General features: G+C 34.0%; 1 long non-coding RNA gene across 1 annotated transcript in view; it reads right to left on the reverse strand.

Moving 5' to 3' along the window:
• Positions 1 to 19961, reverse strand: part of LOC131481383 (uncharacterized) — a 276701-nt gene that overhangs the window by 108476 nt on the left and 148264 nt on the right. The window contains exon 2 of the long non-coding RNA XR_009246272.1: positions 12269 to 12323. This is a non-coding gene — a long non-coding RNA (uncharacterized LOC131481383). The remainder of the gene's footprint in view (positions 1 to 12268; positions 12324 to 19961) is intronic.

The raw sequence follows: 19961 nt of genomic DNA on the forward strand, positions 1-19961 counted from the left end.
GTATAAGAAAATTCCTTAGAAAAGTTGGATATCCTAATTGCCTATCATTTTCCTTTTCTTATTCTTCGTCTAGCAAAGAGAAAAAGTCTTTAGAAAAGAGATACTCAAAGGATTTTGGAAGATCTTCAAAAAGTTACCAAGATAAATATTATAAAAAACAGATGGATTCTAATTTTTATGTTAAAATGTATTTATATTTTTAAATTTTATTGTATAAACTTTTTGGATTTTGCTTGTACCTTAAGTTTAAGCAAACAAATAAAAGGCCATTGACTAGCTAAAAGTATCAACTTTTGAAACTAATTTGTGCAAATATGAAAACACTTCCAAAAGTTAATCGAAAGTAGAATTAAAAGATATGATCATTTTGGAGTGAGACTTTTTAAAAATGCAATCCATGCTATTTTTTCACAGCACATATTGTCATGAACTTTGTGAAGACTGCTCATATTTGAAAAAGTTCATGTCATGAAAAAGTAGCTTACAAATTAGATGACTCTAATAAAACTACTTTTGAGTGATATCCACCTTAATAACATCAATGGTTCATGTCTGATTCTTATCTTACCTGACCTATTAACATTGGATCCTTGATCTCTCATTCCTTCAAGTATTTTCTTAGCTAGAATACAGGACACCAAAATTTCCCCGTCTTGTTACTGTACTCCTTGTTATCTCTACTCCTCTCATTATTTCAGAGTTTGGAATTCCCAGAGCTTTTCTGTATATTGCTTCTCTATTCATCTGTATTCATTTTCAGGCGGTAAATAACAGCTCAGTACATGAGTAGAGAATGAGAATATTTTTGGTTTTTTTGTTGTTGTTGTTGTTCTTTTTAAATATAGTAAGATTGGGGCCCAGCGCAATAGCCTAGTGGCTAAAGTCCTCACCTTGCATAAGCCAGTATCCTATATGGGCACTGGCTCTAATCCCAGCGACCCCATTTTCCAGCCAGCTCCCTGCTTGTGGCCTGAGAAATCAGTGAAAGGTGGCCCAAACCCTTGGAAACCTGCACCTGTGTGGGACACCTGGAGGAAGCTCCTGGCTCCTGGCTTCAGATCATTGCAGCTCTGGTTGTTGGGACCACTTTGGGAGTGAATCAACAAATTCACTCTTCTCCTCTCTCTCTCTCTATATATATATATCTGACTTTTCAATAAAATAATTTTTAAAGTATATAACAAAATTATACTTGGGGCACTTTTCTATCCTCCTTTTCCTGAACCTTCATAATTACTACTACAAACTTCCACGTTCCTGATTCCCACACTTTGATACTATTCAATATCCTTACCAATATGTCATTGCTTCATCAAAACAGCTCTCCTGAACCACTGGGCATCTTCATTAACCTAGTCAGTTCTTACTTCTCTGCATCATAGTGAATGAAGCTTTCCAGCCACAGTACTCTTAGGTAATGATTAACTGATTTAATTGATGAATACATATTAGGACAAGCTGAAGCGTTTGACTTAAAGTATTTATGTTATTACTGAGGACTAAACAAAGCATGTACGAACTATAAGAATGATTAACGCTATGATTTCTATTCACACTGAAAACTGCAATGAAACAATTGGAAAAAGCTATGTAGAAATAACACTATTGTTGGACAATTTATAATTCTACCACGAGAATTATCTATGGCTTTATATCATTGAAACTGATATTATTTCAGCAAAAATGTGCAAAATACATTTTTATGACTTTACTAGTTTTTTATGCCAGCTATAACAAATTAACCATTAGCTTGATGGCCTAAAATAACATATGCTTATTGCTTTTCAGTTCTTGAAGCCAGAAATCTGCAACCACATTCTGGACCAGTTAACAAAGTGTTACCTGGGCCATGATCTACCCAGAGGCCATACCAGAGAATCCATTTCTGGTCTGTCCCATCTTCCAAGGGAACCTGACATTCCTTGGCTTGTGGCTGCATCCTTCACATAATCCTGTCCTTTTATGTGGATAATGAGATTGCATTTAGGATTAACCTGGAAAACCTAACAGGGCTCCTGAGATCCTTGTTATCTCCACATATTAATTTCTTAAATTTAATTATACCAATGAAGATTCATTTTTTGTTTTTAGCTTTTTTTTCCACTGGCATACAAAGTAACAATCAGATTCCACATATTAACATATGGATATCTTTTGAGTACACACTATTCAGCTTCTAATACTCCACAAACTTTCACTGCACATACAACAAGTAACATCCATAATTATTAAAAGTTAAAAGTTGATTATTCTATCAATATATTCTCCATAGTTTTAGTTACAATTTCTAAGTCACTATGATCTGTCTTATATGTACATTTTTTACTATTATGTAATTCAGCTTAACGTGTACTAATAGAGCAGAAATGTGCAAAATCCTAGATTTGAGGGTATACATTTGTTGTTTCTTTTTTGTATATATGGCTTTTTCATAGGCATTTTAATATAATTCTAAAAGTTTAATGAAAATAGACAAACTCTATTTCAACTCAATAGTCCTGCATGAAAAATAATTTGCACACTATTTTCAATTCCCTTATTACAATTTTTGCCACAAGAATGAGGTGTCAGATTTGTATTGTCTGATATATACTGGGAATTAGAATTGCATGCCCTACCACTGTGACCTTTATCCGTATTCTGAATTTTGATTGGCTAACCTTTCTACTTCTTCATTCTATTCACAGCTTTATTTCATGAAGAGTAACAGATAGAATGTCCAGCTGATAAATATACAGAGTGGCGGAAGGTCAAACTGATAGAGGAGATTACAAAATTTCACATAGGGTCTGTAACATTCCAATGCCAAGATCTCATTTTTGTGTAAAAATTTAAATATGAATGAAAATATAATAACTGAATCCATTCTCAAAAATGAATAAAAGAAATGTGGCAAGTTTAACCCATTATATTTAAGGTTGCAATTTCCTTGTATTCCATGGAAATATCCTTGAAAGATTACTTGAGGTCACAAAGTCAGTCAGTTTTCATTATCACTAAAGTGATGCACACATATATTTGTGTCTTAAGCCCTGTATAAGAAAAGCTATTTCAGATCTGTCATCTTTTCCAGTTGATACAAAATCACAGACTGATTACGACTTCCTTCAGCTCTTTCTGATAGAGTATGTGAATACACGAATACACTCTGGGCAAAACTATAGTTCATGACTACAAAATACTGAACAATACGATTTCAAACACAAAGTCACCATGAATATTTCCCCTATTTCCTTTTAAACCAAACTTGGTTATAATAACCCAAATCTGTTCCTTTATTACCCTTTGCACATTTATAATTAGAATAAGAGTACCAAAAAATTACCACCTATTTTCATAATAAACTGCATTCTGGAAATTAGATGCTCAGGAAATATTAATTTAAAAATAAACTCAACTTCCCAGATTTTTAAAACAGCAATTTAGGTTATCACTATATGAGGATACTTTAAATAAATTATCTTATTTCCAAAAAAATTTGTAAAAAGGCTGCTCTATACAATTTTTGAAGATGGCTTCAAAAAATCCAATGAGTAAATAATAAACTATAATTTATTCTGTACCTTAATTAAAAATGCCAGTCACCTTTATCTATGTAAAAGTATTAACTCTTAATTAAATATATAGTTAAGCTTTCCAATACCATAGAGAAATGCTAGCTTTGAAGACAGTGTATAAAATGTTAAAGACTAAACTTACTTTGCTTTGTTAAGGAAAATGAATAAGGCTTAAAATTTACCAGCCCACTATAACAAAGCATAAATTCATTATACCAAAGGCAACCCTTTATTTTTCTAAATCAAGAAACAAAGTAGCACAGTTAAGGACTGGTTCCAAAGATAAGACATACATAAAAAAATAAAACTTGAAAGAGAAAGAGTAATTACGCTTAAGGTTCCTGAGACTTTGGATGGGCATTTCAATGAATTATAGTTCACAGATCTGCCCATGATTTGGATGCAATAAAAAAGAACAGGGTGTTTGTTTGCAAATAAGGAGTTGATCATTTCTTTTGAAATAATGGGTAGTAAAATCAAATTTGTGAAGGAAGAATCATTAAGAAAGGACATGGCTAATGAAAGGAAAGTAGTAGTGATAGTAATAGGTTAATGAAGTTAAAAACAAAGGCATCATACTTAAGCAGTTGACAACTGAGCCTGGCCAGGGTGGGAGAGGGGAGACATTTGATGCAGTCAGGGAATGTGTCTCTGGAGCTTAGAACCAGACACTAGCTGTGCCCCAAATGTGGACAGACACTAACTGTACCCCAAGGTGTGGACAGACACTAACTGTGCCCCAAATGTGGACAGACACTAACTGTACCCCAGGTGTGGAAAGACACTAGCTGCACCCAAGGTGTGGAAATACACTAGCTGCACCCCAGGTGTGGGCAGACACTAGCTGCACCCCAGGTGTGGAAAGACACTAGCTGCACCCCAGGTGTGGGCAGACACTAACTGTACCCCAGGTGTGGACAGACACTAACTGTACCCCAGGTGTGGACAGACACTAGCTGCACCCCAGGTGTGGAAAGACACTAGCTGCACCCCAGGTGTGGGCAGACACTAACTGTACCCCAGGTGTGGGCAGACACTAACTGCACCCCAGGTGTGGACTGAGGAGGTATCTTCCAACCACTGCAAAACAGCATTGTTTATACACTATACATATACAGAATATATATAGCTGTCATTATAGAAATTTCAGATATTGGAAATTCAACAAATCATCTATGTTTAAAAGAATAAAAACAGAATAAGGTTATGGAAATTTTAGAAGAAAATGTTTATTTGAATTGAGTGAATAAAATGAGTCAAAGCTGTGTGCATGTAGTTGGATATTTTGAATTCTAAAGATTCCCAAAAACATATCAAGATAACTAACCCAAGAATAAATATTAACCCTCAGCTGACCATTACATTGAAGGAGATATTTTGTAATCCATATTTCTTCAATTTTTCCCAACTATATTGCAACTAGGGAACCATGCATATATAATTTTTAAGGTAAAAGTCAACTTAGTCACATATATCCCAAACTCTGTGACTTACAAAAGATTTTAAGAGGCCCAGTCAGCGTAAGATAATTCATGCTAAGCATAAAATTAGAAAACGTATAATAAAAACATGAGAGAATAGCAGTAGAGACATAAAGCAAAATCAAATTTTAAAAAAGAGAAAAAACCAATAGTTATCAGTTGTGCAACAACTTAACTTTCCCATGCTGAAGCGTATTCTGTCATTATTTCAAGGCAATTAACTGTTCAGTTCAATGTTTCATCAGAGCAAGGCAACAAGGATCACAGAAGATTGATGGAAGTAAGGTATCAACAAACGTACTGATCAAGAGCACACTCTCATTCCTGAGATGGACACTGGGTCCTTGTCTACGTTCTCTCGGGTGCACAAATCCACAACAGGTGCCATAACAACTGGCATTTATATTTGTCGAAGACATGCTTTATATGGAACTGTTTGGCATACAAAATATTATATTAGTTTCCTGAGTTTACATGACTGCAGGTTAGCAGAGACAAGATTTTCATCTAGGTATGTCTCATTCAGATCCTTTTTCCTTAACCAGGAAATGCATAACAAATGTTTCTTATAAATATACATGCAATAATGATTTCACACCAAGGCATAATCAAGAAGAAATGTTTGGAGAGTAAAACCAGAAAGAACATTAGCAGCATGATTTCTACGTTTCCGATTATCTAAGATGATCTTTCAGTGTTTCTACTTTATTTGGCCTGTTTCCATCTAAAGAAATGCAGCCTTATCAATAGAGTTGCATTGCAATGTTTTTTTTTTTTTCTCCCATTTTTAAACAGACTAAGAGATAACATTTCCTGACACGTGTATGGAATAAGTCTAATTTACACTGTCAGTTACAGCTCAAAGTGATGTGTTAGGCTGGTGTGTGACCTCAAATAGTGAAAACAGAAAACAAAATACAATTTGAAGATAAAGCCAATATTCCTAAGGCAGGAAGATAGTAAATTGTCTGAAGTCACTCTCTTCCCAAGTTCCCATGCGGCTGTCTCACTGCTTTGGCTTCTACTCCAGCTGCACACTATCGCCTGGCTTACCTAAAAGGCCCTGGTTTTGACCCAAACACCAAGGGCTAAAGCAACTTTGCCTGAAACCTCATTTTCTCTCCTGTTTACTTGGCACTTGTTCATCTCATTACTCAGTTTACCTTATCCCTGTCAACAATTCCTTTCTTCACCCATGACCTACATAGGAGCTATCTTCTTACATACTTACGTAATAGAGATTCCCTAGTTCTAAGACTGAAGCACTTACTTTTGCTCCTCTTCATACAAAGGACAACAATCCTAATAAAGTTGCAAATCTACCACTTGAACACAACTAACAAATTCAGGGGGAAAAAATGTGTAACGCTTTGAATTTGCACTCGAATTAATGAGTATAAAACTGACTATACAATTCACACAAACACTGAATTAGGTTAATCTCCACATACAAATAGTCATTTTAAGAATAAACACAATTATTATGCTATGATTACATTAGGCAAATACAGCCAACACACTTTTGCATGTAAATGTTATAATTCTTCATTGTTCTAAATTTATTTCCAGATTAAATTTCAGATAGTGGTACTTAATAAAAATCTGTCTCTGGCATGCTCCCTCTTTGCATTCTGAAAAATTCATCATTATTTTCACTTGCTAACACTGAACAATCCATATTCTGATTTCATTGCCTAGACACCAATGTCTCCTTTTTTCCAAACTTGGCTTTTCATTTGACCATCACATCATGACTGTCATGGTTCCATCTCATGTGGATCACGCAAAGGCGGGTATAAAAGAAAAAACTGTGTAAGTTATATCTATGCAGTGATTAAAACATTTTTTGTATCTATTGGATATACATTCAAAAGACACCAAAGTGGTCCTGAAGAATTCCAACCATTAAGATTTCTTCAAAAGAAAATATAGGGCCTGGTGCAGTAGCCTACTGGCTAAAGTCCGCCGCCTTGCATGAGCCAGGATCTCATATGAGCACTGGCTTATATCCCAGTTCCTCCACTTCCCACCTAGCTCCCTGCTTGTAGCCTGGGAAAGCAGTGAAGCAAAGTCCAAAGCCTTGAGAACCTGCACCCATGTGAGAGACCTGGAAGAGGCTCCTGGCTCCTGGCTTGGTTCAGCTCAGCTTTGAGCTATGGCAGGCACTTGGGGAATAGAAGATCTGTCTCTCCTTCTCTCTATAAATCTGACTTTATTAGAAAGGGTATGCAGTGCTCATGTTACTTAAGCTTTTATAAAAATATTAAAAGTTGCCTCCTCAAGCTATCTTCACTAGTTAAAAGTTCCTCTAATCATTCTCAATTGAAAATCAATATCTAAAAACATATGCTAAAATGTTTTCCTTCCCATTGAGTTAAATGAAAATATATTCACACAAAATTATCATATTATTTAATTCAGATGATGTAGATGTGTATGCAGTAAATAAAATCATAAATTATTTTCAAACTACATCACACATAAATATTCCTTTCAAATCAGGCTGATCTTCAGACATACAGAGTATCCTTGTGCATGGACCTTAGATATTTTCCAGATATTTAAAATTCAAAGTCTACTGTTCTAGCATTCTTGATCACAATAACAAAAAAAACCACAATATTTTCTAGTTCTCTCTGTAGCTCATTGATGTTCAATATCAGTCAGGGGGCTGGCCAGGCATGCAGTTTAAGGTAATTGTTAATTAATGCTTCATGCAGCACAGTCTTCCATTTTTGTCAGTTTAATCTTGTGAGTTTACTACATGACAATTTCTCTTAAGCAAGCTAAAAGGGACATAATGAATATCCTTAAATAAATCTTTATTATTAATTAAATTTCATTTCAATAATGGTTACTAGGGACCATATTGATGAAGCAAATTAATAAAGTCTGTAAAAAAAATGAGGAATATCGGGTGAAACTGCCATGACTTGAAACTAAGGCTACCTGGGAAGGTAATGTGAAGGATGAACTGTATTGACTCAGAGCAAAAAAAAAAAAAAAAGAAAGGCCATTGGAAGACAGGTGGAAAGGTGAATGCCCTCTTCCAAGTAGAGAAATAAATGTAATTTAATAGGTGTAAGTCCTTGCTGGAGACAAAGAGCAAGGGCTTTGAATGTTAGGTTAAAGACAAAACTTTATTTTGAAGGCTAGATATCCAAAAGGGAAGAATTCTAAGAGGAAAAAAAGGTGAAATGACCAAAAGGGTACTTCAGATTCATTTGCGTAGAAAGAAGAAAAGTGTGTAGACAAACAGCATGATTATAAAGTCACTTTTCTGTGAGACAAATTTGCACTAGACAAAAGAACTGTGGAATGGTGCTTCAGCCACAAGGGCATATTCAAAACTGACTAAAGTATGATGGGATACACACAATAATGTATAGTACTAGACAAAAGCCTAGCTAGTAAATGAGAGTATGGGAAGAGTTCCGTGTGAACGGGCCAGAGCTATAGTTAATATAACGCTAGTTATTCACCATTTCTTCCCTACAGTTATTTCTGCTGGCTTTTTCTCCCTGAATATCTCATTTGCAAATAATGGGAAAGGAAGATCAAATAATCTGTTTAGAATGAACATGTCACCAGGTTTGAAACATCTCTTAACCTACAGACGACATTTAATGAACTCAGGTTGTGCACAATTCAAATAGAGAGCGACTTCACTTTTTACTCTAAAATCAAAGCAAATCTTCCTCAGAAATAAGATATTCCATCATTTGGCAACACTGCAATTAAAGGCTTATATTTCAGATTTCTCTACCTCATACATTTTAAAGGGTCAGAAATAGTGAACTATGTTTTACATATCTGAGCACTGGAAATTGCATTCAAATAAGATCCTGTAATTCCAATTACTATCTTTCAGTGAGAACTGGCATCAATGAGTTTTAGCAATGAATTTAAAAGTAGAATTTGTGATTTGGGGAAAAACATTAAACATGATGTTTTCAGAAAAATGTCTCTTACAGGAACCCCTTTACTTGTTACTGAAGGCTTTTTGTCAGCTTTACAAGAGCAAGGGAGAATTTTAGTGCCCCTTCCCCAAGTAAGAGAAACACCATTGAAATGTGACTCAGGGATTTAACTTGTTCTCATTCTATTAAAATCCACATGTTATTTACCAGACTGAAGATGGAATAAGCAGATGACTAAGGCTCTATATTTCTTCAAGCGTTAACATAATGTGAATGTCAAAGCTCACTTTGCTTACTGAACTGTTTAACTTTGTGATTCTTTTTCTTTTATGAGTGCTCTTAAAATCTAGAACTTCACTATTTCATATGAATCAATAATACCCATACTAGCTAGAAAGGCAGTCACTCATCAAAATTGTTTATTCAGTATTTGAAATATAACAAGTGCCAGCTTTAGGCCAGCTTTGGCAGCTACTGTATTGCACTGTGTATGGAGAATGTAACACATGGCTATAGTCAGGAGAGCAAACTATCTCTACCTGGGTTCCGAATTGTGCTGTGGAATATTTCCGGGTATCTCGAGGGAACAAGATGAACAGGTGAATATCCCACATGGAACTAATCTTTCTCCTTTCACACTGTATCATTTTAAATTTTTTTTTATTTAAGAGGAGTTTTAAGTTTCCAAATGAAAACTTTGAGATGGTAATGCAGAAAGCTTTTATGTACCCCTCACTAAATTTCTCCTATAAATATCTCATTAGTGTGAATTACTGAGCCACAATCAGTCTGCCCTCCCCCTCATTCTTAAAATCCAACATTTTTATATGCCTTCATTCCTTCCAGCCTTTAATAGTAAATATTTTGTTCAGAGGGGTTTTTTTTCTTCTGTATCATAAAGGTAGCCTCTCTTCTATCTCAACCCACTTCTTTTTTTGGAGGGAATTTTCCAATCACCAACCATCTTGTAGGTTTACTTGTACAAACAGGATGTATAATTTCAAATACAGAACCTAGAGTTACAAAGCTAGAGTCTCTTTCACCTTTGGTATCTAATCACCACAGCCACTCCTTTGGATTAATCAGTTTTCCAGTTACTGTTATGTTCTACCTTCCCTAGTCCTTCAAAACTGCTACTCAGTTAGTGTTTTGCAAATGCATTTCTAATGTTTTTTACTAGTACAAAAGACATGCTTTTGTTTTTTTCCTGGAGAAACAAAATAAAATGCAAACAGCTTAGCACAGTTGCAGATATAATTACATGCTCTAGTTCTCTCATTTCCTACTTCTTTGAAACATTTATTTTATGCTCCTTGAGCTTGTAATGTTCTTGTGTCATTTTGATCGAAAACATATTGGATATAAAGATTTCCTGTCCTATGAAGCCCAGGACTGTTGTTACAGGTATTTCCTCCAGAACCTTGCCTTACATTTCCATCCTCTATTTTACACATACACACACACAGCCACCTCTAGCAACATCATTTCAATTATATTATGCTTCCAGAGATAACTTTGCCATAAAAAAACAAAACAAACAAACAAACATACAAAAAACCACTATTTTAGCCCTCAAAGATGACACCTAGCTCTCCACATCCCAAGTACTGGATCATGATATTTATCACAGCTCTTACCACAATGACTTGAAATTGTTTTGAAACATCTATATGTTCTCTAACATTTTATGGGGCAACTAGAAAGCAGGAATTTCAATGTTTCCCCCTACATCTCTGTTGTCTAACATCACACACCAATGTCTAAACCCAAGCTGAGTCTGGGAATGAATGAAAGACAACAGGTGTAGATTAGCAATGAAGGGAAAAAATGCAAATGAGAATGCTACAAAGATAAGGAAAATGTATACATCTATATAAATACACATTTATATTTGACTATATTATTTCTAGAATCAAAACATGATTTGAATAAAAAATATGCCAGAAACATCTAAGGAAAGGCAAATTTCAACCTTACATTTGTGAAATATGTGGCTATTCCTAAACACTTTCAAAAAATTAAAAGTTTATGTACCAAAGACATCATATGCAACTATGTTAATCAATAACAAAGTTGGAATCCCCCAAATAGGAAAAAATTTATGTTATGATACCATCTATCTCTGAATTAAGCAGCAGATACTTTATAAGTATAAAGATCATTGCCCATTCTATAAAATAACAATATATACCATACTCAAAAAAGACATTACTAGCTTGAGTTGGCCACATCCAACTGAACACCAGATAAGCACAATGCCCAGCAATTCAACCACTGAGCCAAGAATGCCCCAGAAAATAGCAGCCTCAGAGAAGGACAGCACCAGGACCTAGTCTGTGTTGTACAACACACAAGAAATCTGTAAGCAAATGACACATAAGGATTCTGAGTCATTTTTAAAAGTCAGGAATTTGGAATACATACAGCATTTTGTCTCAGTGTCACTGACAGATTCAGGTATCATGGCAAGTGAGTGACATCTTTCCCTACAAATCTACTTTACAAAAAAATCTGCAGTCACAAAATCAAAATTCCAGTAAACATACATTATTCCTACAAGGCAAGATTACACTGAGAATTCAAATATCTCATATCTTAAACTACTTTAGCTTCTGATTGAGCAAAGACCCTTCAGCAAATTGATATTTTCCTGTTAAATTTATACCAGAGATAATTCTAATGTAATTACATCAATGTAAAGAAACAGACCACAATAATCCAGGTCAGCTAGTAAAACAAAGGTTATTTACATTTGAAATAAACATGAGAATTAAACTATCACAATTACTTTGCAGAAAAACAGAACTGATCCATCCCCCTCCACCATGTAACTCCAAATGTGAGAAAGATCTTATCTTTTGTGAGACTAGTACAACAGTTCTGAATGCTATTTGCACAATTACTATTAGATATGTAAAATTATTAGTTTTGAATTGCACCAAAAAAGCTATAATCAAAAAAGTATTCCAATATCCAAAGTTTGAACATTAATTCTTAAACATCAGAATGTATGTAAATCAATTAAATGAAGATAGGATTTATTTAAATATGTCAGCAAAATTTAAATAGCAAAACTGATTTAAGGACAATAGACAAAGTGAAAGGCTTGGCTATAGCCTTATTTTTACATTACTAAAATAACCAGGCTTTATCCTACTGTAGAATTTTAAGAGAGATATCAGTAGGGTGAGTAAATTTCACCAAGAAAATTAAATTTAAATACATATATTTATTAAGCTTCTTCAAGTACTTTTTAGGTAATAGTAGAGTTCCAAATAGTTTTAACAAAATATTGCACATACATACTTACAATTACGTTCTTGTAGGAAAAATCTACATCCAGCACAAGAGTTTGAAATTATTGCCTGTTAAAAAGACACAAAAAATGAATATGTTAATTTCAAATATAATAATCTCTAAACCGTAGTAGGTAATAAGATTTTCTTGTATTCATAAATAAGAAACACCATAATGGTATTATTCTTGTACTTCAGTTTCTTAACTTTAAACTACAAAAAGCAAGCAAAATTTTACAGAGAAAGGAAAGTAAATTTTCAATTACACGCATAAAAGACAAAAAGCATCCAAGTTAGAATAAAGAGCACATTCATTTTTTTTCTCCATAATGTTCCTATGTAACCTGTGATCTTGGAATTCTATTGAGTGACTGAAGAATATGTTAGACTTCATTATGATTACAGAATCATTTAAATGTTTATCTAAAATTACTTGACTGAAAAAAAAATCTTTGATTAATTCCATCAAATAAATTTGAAATAATGAACAGAAAAAGGACCTCAACAAGCTAGAGACACTTTTTTCCAAACAATTAGGAAATCGATGTTCTACATGTCAAACATGCTGTCTCATTCAATAATTGATCAGTGTGATGAACAAAGAATCAAATCAATGATGTATCATGTACTTAATACTGAGTTTATCAGAATATTCAAACTGAAAAACAGAAAAATGCATTCAAATTTATAGGGATTATGCAGTTCTGTTGGGAAAATATTATCAGAGGAGTCCCTTTCTGAAATTATTTTTTAAATTCTAATTTTATTTTCCATGGTTTTAATTTGCCAAAGACAGAAAGAGATGACCTGGTTTGAATTTTACATCTACATTCAGAAACAAGCCACCTGAAATTATGTGTGTATATATATATATATATATATATATATATATATATATACACACACACACACACACACACACACATATATATATATATATATATATATATATATATATATATATATGCTTAAAGGAGAAAGTACATTTTTTTCTGGGTCCAGCATAGTAGCCTAGTGGCTAAAATCTTCTCCTTGCATGCTACCATATGGCCCCTGGTTCATGTCCCAGCTGCTCCACTTCCCGACCTGCTCCCTGCTTGTGGCGTGCGAAAGCAGTAGAGGATGGACCAAAACCTTAGACCTTGCACCTGTGTGGAAAATCCAGAACAAACTCCAGGTTCCTGGGTTTGGATCAGCTCAGCTCTGACTGTTGTGGCCACTTGCAGAGTGAACCATCAGATGGAAGACCTTCCTCTCTGTCTTTTCTCATCTCTGAATATCTGACCTTCACCAATAAATATAATAAATAAATTTTTTACAAAATATATTTTCTAGGAAACATCTAAAATAGACTTTAATTATTGAAATGTTACTTGGATATTTAATTTTATTTGTAATTATGAATTTGCTTTGTATCTGTTGAATGTTTTCCCTCCTCCGGTCAATGTTAATTGTAGGAAGAGTTCTGGAATAATTTTCCAGTAATATGCTCCATGTCAATTTCAAATGCTTCATCTTGCCCAGTCACTTCCTGCTCAACATGTAAGTGCTGTTGGTTCACTCAAAATTGGAGGCCAATATTTTATCACTTTTTTCATTTTTATATTATCAAGACATAGTGAAATTCAAAATGTTTCTTCAACTCATATTTATCTATGTTGATATTCTTTTTTCAAATGTTACAAGCTAGAGTTGGGTAAAAATAGTACTTTTTTAAAGGAAAAAGCAAAAAAGTTGTTATAATAAATGTAACAAATAGCCTTGCATAATATAGGTAATAAAATTGTAGGTTAATAAGAGTTACTAGCTCAGAAAGAGACTAAAGTAATAAATGGCTTGCAAACAAATGTCTTATTCACAAGTATTTTAATAACTAATCTAAGTTGAACTTAGAGGACTTACATTAAAATAAGCAATAACTTTTATGCTTTAATATTATTTCTGGGGATCTTATATAATTTTATATAGTGAAAATAAATATTTTAAATTCATTCTTGAAAGCTTACTTTTAATTTGAGATTTATTATTCAAATTATCATGCATACACATAAAATATATTTTGAAAAATCTCTATATAGATGAATATGAGATGAAGAAATATTTTGAATTTCACTATATTTTGATAATAACAAAATGGAAAAAGTGATTTTAAGTAAGAATGTTGCTATATGAAGTCAAAATATGTTTGAGATAATAAGATGCTTCTTTCTTACTATAAAAATTTTCTACTTATAGTAATTATAGAGATTATAATTGTTCTTTGAATATTAGAGATATCAACTTAAATGATTTTCTTTTCTGGCTTTACTATGTAATTACATTTTCAGCATTACAAATATACTTTTGAAAATCTTTCAACCCAATAAAATACTTTTGTCACTGGGTACCTTGATACTGTAAAAAAAAAAACATGCAATACTAAGTATTGCTAGGTGGATTTGGAGTGTAGCAAGTAGAACTAAATCTTTTTTAGACTTATATGGCTTCATTCTTCTCTGATTACATGGTAGTTAAAGGAGGATTAATCACACATACAACTAAGTCCTTCAACATTCCCCTACTTGTATTTTTTGTAATGATTGCTTTTCCTTTGTTTTAAGGCTCTGGTTAGAGTCCACGGATAATATTGCATGTTTTACTATTACTGAATTATTTGATATGGGAAATTTTTGTTTTTCAAAAAAAGAAAGAATATTTGGAAAGTGCTGCCATGAAATTGAATGGGGCTTTCCCAGTCCTCCTTTCCTTCTCCCTGCATTCTCATCCCTGAGGACGGCTCTGAAAGCACTGTGGTGAAACTCGTAGGCTTCCAGAGAGCCACATATGAAATCCGTTTCCTCATTTTTATACTGTCTCCTTTCATTTCAAAACACACAGCAAAAGGAGAATTAAGGAGCTTAACATTTGTTGTGAGACAAGGGGAAATGCCAGAAAAACAAACAAGATGAACAGGATTTGAGTAAAAAGAAACTACATGGAAGAACATTGTTTCTGGTGAGGTTTGCAATATGTGTGCCTAAGTATCAAGAAATTATTTAGAGTCTAAAATCTTGGTGGTTACAAGAAAAGAAACACTACAAACAAACTCTACAGACAATGTATACATCTTTATTTACCCAATACATACATATAAAATAATTTCATCTGTATTTCTGATTTCTTTGGCAACTTGCAACATAATCTACCTGCTTCAATATGAGAAAGATTTTAATACATCCATGTTTCAAAGATAAAAATGAAAAATAGGATTACTCATATGTAAAAGAGGGCTCTGGTCTCCTTTACATTTTGCTAATTGCCTAAGATTCTGCCATGCCTTAAATTACATTGCCATTTCTTAAATCTAGGAACTGAAGCACTCAAAACTTTGTTCCCAGAAATGGGAATGTGGTCCCAGATACAGTCATTACCCTTCTGGCATGCCCTTTTATTGTTAAACCAACTAATATCTAATTACATTTGAAGGGGAAAAAATAAGAAGAAATAAAGAAGAAAATCCTTTTATTTAAGTAGCTGCTCTAGGTTTCATACCCAGGATCCTGGAGAGTTGGACAAGGATTTTGGCTCACTTCGATGTCAATTCTATCCTTTAGAATGTTTAGAAGCTCAACACCAGACCCTGGTACTTAGCTTGCCAAAATGCATGCTGGTTTCTTGGTATGGTTTTCTAGCTCTTTTGCTATTAGTGCATAATTTGACAGTATGCTGCCACGGTAACAGAATTCATTATGGGCTTTCAGTTTTGTTCTGCCAATGAGGATTTTTGGTGGCATGTAGTGCTGGCCTCTGCAGGTTGATCCATAATATTTGTCTTATAAAGCCTTGTCATCTCGTAGCATGACTGATGCTACAAAATAATCCATAATGAGCCAGGTTCTCCCAGCATGAGCTGCTCCCTAAGGGTAAGTTAGGCACTACTGGAAGCCACATTAACTTCTTTATCATCCAACTTGGGTGCTTAAAATAGACTGCATGAAAACGGATACACTGTGCAATCCCATCTTGAACCATTTGGATTTGGACCTGGATTGGGAATGTAATCCCTAGCCTTCATTTTCTACAATATCTCATTATGGAAAAACATGACAAACTTCCAGATACTGACAATTTTCTTTGTATAGTTACTTTTGTAGGTAAAGTATGTTAGAAATAACTATGTGGTTCATACTGTAAACCAATATGTTGCCATAAAATTTTAGTGAAAAAACTCATATCTTTTGCAGTATTCAACTTTATTTTAATGCCACATAATTACATTTGACCACATGCTCTGCCTTTAGATACTGTTCATTAATTTTGGGGTGTGTAGTAGTGACTGCTTAAAAGTCCTGTGAAATCAGTTTAAGATGATAAATTCAAAGTAATCATAATGATTCCTTAGATAGACTGGCTCTAGAAAGAACTGGACTATTTTTGCTTTCTTTCCAGTGGTTCTAGTGAGAGAATAAGAATGAATCAGGCCAGGCTTATGAAGTACAAATGATATGACAGTATTATTTTGGACAGTCTTTTATTGGATGAAGAGGAAGAAATGCATATAATCTTTATTTAGAGGAATGACTCACAATTAGGAGTAAGGTTGCCTCTTTCGGGACATTTGACAAAGTTTGTACACGATTCTGTTGTCAGAATTGAGGCTTGTAACTGATATCCTGTGTACAGTAGCTAGAGATGCTGCCACACATCCCATGATACACAGGAAAGTGCTGCTTTGCCTGCCCCTCCCCCTCCACACACATAAAAATGATTAGGTGATCCAAAATGCCAAGTCTTCTGAGGTTTCAGGAACTCTCAGAAAAAGGAAGAGTGCCTGTCATATTTGTCTGCAGTTCAGTTATCTAGCTCATAGAGCCAAAGAGAGAAACAAATCTCTAAGGAGATGTGGCACTAAGTTTTGTGAAGCAAGGCAGGGTCTCAGGAGCTCATTCAAGGTAAATCCACACATTCTCCATGCCTGGAAGAACAGGGAATCTCAATGCCTTTACTGTGATTTGCAATGGGATGTATCAGTGGCTCTTTTTGTAAAAGTAAGCACGAAGACTTCACCTAACAGGAGTTCAATTGATAGCTTTAGAAGGTGGAGGATCTATAACTCCATGTGTTCTATTTTTAATTTATTCTCCTTTCATTCAAAAGGTAGAGAAGCAGAGAAAGCACTTCTCAACATCTATCACCTTTATTACTTTTACTATCTTAGCTTAAGATGTATAACATTATTTTCAATAAACTCCTACGTTATTTTACAGTTTCTTTCTGGGATTCATTAAGTAGTTACAAATTTTTCACACTAATAAAATTTCTAACACTCACTGGGAAAACAAGACTGTGTATATATATGTATGTGTGTGTATATATATATAACATGCAATATGTAATATACACACATATATACATATGCATTATAATACATGTTATTTATTTATAGATAGATAGATAGATATTTACATTTAGGTAGTTCCATCTCCTAATCCAAAAGCATACAATTTAGGACTTATTATCATTATGAAAATAAGACTAGAGTGCTCAAACAAAAGGGTCTGTCTTCTATTAAAAATGGCTTATATAAAACTATATTTTAGTAAGAATGTGTAGTACAAGTAGTCATTTTATTTTTCCTTTCCTTTTCCCACCTTGCTTTTTACATTCCTTCCTAATTTCTACCACATTTACCGACTGCCTGGCCTGTGCTGAGTTGCTAAAATGCAGAAATAAGGAAGGCCTGATCCCTATCCAACAGAGCTGGAAAGCAGGCGTGAACAGAAGGCAGTTACATGAATGGAGAGAGAGCAGTAATTAAAGCTGTCAAACATACAACAGAAGAGGATTCTTTTTCTCTGTGAACATTTGTTCCTATGATGACAAAGGTGTTCGTGTTTTACCTTGTTATGCTTTTGACTGTTTTCTTTGATACAGTACTTATTTTTACGTAATAGATTTCAATTGTACATAACTACTAGAAAATGTAATTAGTACATGAGGAGAAGCTCAAGCTTACAAACTCAGAGTTTAATGTATTTTATCAGGCATATAAAATGGTACTTAGAATAAATACATAACAAATGTCTTTGCTTCAAATAGACATATATTTTTTGTTCTGAAATTTCAAAATATACTAATTAACTTCTAGAGCATTTGAAGATACTCAACCATGTATTTCATCATTTCAAATTTGGCTCCAATTACCATATAATATTTCTTCTACCTGGATCACCTCCACATGTACTCTATTTTTTCCATAAAATTATAATGTAAACAACTCAGGATTTTAATGTTAATAATGTTTCACAACATGATCGCAAAAAAATGGTAAGTTTGTTGATTTCATCAAAGCAATGAATACTTTTACCTGTCATTACAGGTATTTTCTTCTTTTAAGTTTTATTTATTTTATTGCAAATTCATATATATATATATATATATATATATATATATATATATATATATATATATACAGCGAGAGAGAGAGAGAAGAGGAGATACAGAGAAAAGGATTTTATGTCTGCCGACTCACTCCCCAAGTGGCCGCAACAACCTGAGCTGCACTGATCCGAAACTAGGAGCCAGGAGCTTCCTCCAGGTCTCCCACACTGGTGCAGGATCCCAAGGATTTGGGCGGTCCTCAACTGCTTTCCTAGGCCCAAAGCAGGGAGTTGTATGGGAAGTGGGACTCATCCCCAAAAGAGATCCCTGAATATGCAAAGGAAGGACTTCAGCTGCTAGGCTACTGTTTTGAATACTATAATTGTTTTCTAACGTTAAAATGACAGATCACATTATTAGGTAAATTAAATTCTAGAAGCTTGCTTTTTATTAACATTGAAAGATACGTTTTTTCCTGCTACTTTTATATTACAAAGAAAACAGATACAAAATTCATAGATACAGTTCTAAAAATATAACATTACCTTAATAATTCCCTTATAAAGTTTCTCAACTTTCTTATAATTATGACCATCAAACAGGGGAAATTAAATGAATTATGTAATATGAAAAAGTTTGAGAATGTGCATATATTCAAATCAAAGATAAAATTATACTATAGTGGAAAACAATAAGAAATTTGTAATATTTACAGTATACTTCATCTCTTAATCTAATGAAATTATGTACAGTCACCAAAAAAAAAAAAAAAAAAAAAACTTTAACATAATACTGAAGAAGTACAAGTCTGGGCCCGGCAGCGTGGCCTAGCAGCTAAAGTCCTCGCCTTGAACGCCCTGGGATCCCATATGGGCACCGGTTCTAATCCTGGCAGCTCCACTTCCCATCCAGCTCCCTGCTTGTGGCCTGGGAAAGCAGTCGAGGACAGCCCAATGTATTGGGACCCTGCACCCACGTGGGAGATCCAGAAGCAGTTCCTGGCTCCTGGCATTGGATCTGTGTGCATTGGCCCGTTGTGGCTCACTTGGAGTGTGAATCATCGGATGGAAGATCTTCCTCTCTGTCTCTCCTCCTCTCTGTATATCTGACTTTGTAATAAAATAAATAAATCTTTAAGAAAAAAAAAGAAGTACAAGTCTGGAGTGAAAATACCTGATAGTAAAAACTATGATGTTCCTGAAAGAATAGACAAACAAATCATTGAAATAGAGAGCCCTCAAGCAGATAAATACATTGAGTGAATTGGTCTTTGACAAAAAAAAAAAAAAAACCAACAACAATGCAAGCAATGCAAGCAAACAATTGTAATTTATAAAAAAACAGTTT

This window comes from Ochotona princeps, chromosome 11, assembly GCF_030435755.1.
Source record: "Ochotona princeps isolate mOchPri1 chromosome 11, mOchPri1.hap1, whole genome shotgun sequence".
NCBI classification, from domain to species: Eukaryota; Metazoa; Chordata; class Mammalia; order Lagomorpha; family Ochotonidae; genus Ochotona; species Ochotona princeps.